Source organism: Artemia franciscana, unplaced genomic scaffold (assembly GCF_032884065.1).
Source record: "Artemia franciscana unplaced genomic scaffold, ASM3288406v1 Scaffold_1755, whole genome shotgun sequence".
Lineage (NCBI taxonomy): Eukaryota > Metazoa > Arthropoda > Branchiopoda > Anostraca > Artemiidae > Artemia > Artemia franciscana.
Genome location: NW_027062940.1, coordinates 31,706 through 33,597, shown reverse-complemented (window position 1 = coordinate 33,597; position 1,892 = coordinate 31,706).

Sequence of the window (1,892 nt, the reverse complement as noted above, 5' to 3'; positions counted from 1 at the left end):
GGCTGGTAGACCAAACCTTCCCTTTATACTATTCCGAATTTAATGGATGGATTACAGATGTCACACATTCCACTTATATAAACAATAAAAAATTCATTTGTATATCTTTAATTTTGAATTTTCCGCCACAGCAGGTTGAGATCAATGGGACATTTTGACTTACTATACTTTAGTTTTTTTTAACCAATACATTTGAAGCCATAACTATGAGCTATAGCTATCCTTGTATTAGACCTTAGATTTTTCCTGTGACACCTAGGCACCCATGACATCTATGAGACTTTGTGGATATTTTCTTACTGAGACTGCTACGTTTAAGTCTTCCCAATCGGGTTGGAAAGAAGCATGAATACTGTGCAGATCAGACTGGTTAGATGCAAATTGTTTTCGAGGAGTTTCCCACCTTCGACTTCCGTTTGTGTGCTAATATAAAATGGCTTTTGTTATATCAGTGTCCTTCATTTGTAGAACATTACCCAAGCATGTCCATCTTCGAGCTCCAATTGTATAAGTCACAAGAGACTGGTTGGCAAGTTTTTGGACTTTTCCATTTGTGATTCTGTCTGACCAATGAAAATTTAAAATTCTTGGAAGACAATTGTTCAGGAGTGAATGGATTCTCTTCTCCCGTTATCGCCTTATATTGGTTTTGGCTGTGCAAAGGAGGACTGGGAGGACGCTGTTGTTGAACAAGTGTTGTTTAAGCCGGGCTGAGTAATTTCTCGATGTCCATATGTGCTGGGACCTATTACTTAATCTAATTAATAGATTAAGTCTAGATGGGATGAGAGATGAGAGAAAATATTTCTCATCTCTCTCCAGAGACAGAAACAAAATCACTGTTCCAAAGTCTCTTTAAGGGCATTAAACTATTATATTTCTACGAAGTTTTATATTTTAAGAGAATGCTAAATAGCTAATTGAACAGTATAGTTTCAGATAATTTGAATTTATACAATGAGAAGACTTGAAATTATTAGAAAAGAGTTAAGTGTCAGAACGGAATGATAAGAAATTTTGTAAAAGCTTCTCGTGGTCTTATTGGCCTATGTCCAAAGCATCTAAGATGTGAGTCCCCTCTCCTGATTGAGCATCTCACCTTAATCTCTCTGATGGTATTCTGTTGTTATGTTGCTCATTATTTGTTCAACACGAGAGTAACAAGCCCGGTACTAAAAAGAGAAAAGCCCTTGAACCAGTGTTCTTCTTTTTTGGCCAATTACGATGTCACCGGTTTTTTGCAAAGCTTTTGAGTTACTAAATATTGACAAGATATCTGATAAGTATTATACACCGGATGACCATTGTGGCTTCAAGAGAGGAGTCGGCTGCAACCTTGCTCACCATTTGATTTCTAGTTTACTTCTACATGCTAAAGAAAATAATGAAATATTAAATATTTTTGTGTTAGACGGATCAGCTTTCGACAAGGGGCTTACATCTGCCTATTTTATTAACTACTTATAAGCGTGGAGTTTATTCTGTCATCAAATCAACAGGTAATATGTATAAAAAGCTAAATGCCAGATTTAGGGCAACCATCTCACCTGTCACGATGGAACTAATTCCTTCAATTCCAGTTAAAAAGGGTACCAGACTGGGCGCCGTTACTTCTCAGCCCTTGGTTAATATTACTGACATTGTGCCACAACGGAACATTGTGACTGCATATTTAAAGGTATTGATGTTTTGCTAACTAACTATGCTGATGACATCCTTGATATTACTAGAACAGTCTTTGTAATTCAGGGTTAAATTTTCAAATTCTCGATAGGGAGCACAAGCTTATTGGTCTTCGATTTAATGAAAATAAGTTTGACTAGTTCAATCACCCTTTAGATTGTCCGAAAAATGTTCAATTTGGTGAACATTATATTAAAGCACAAGATAAA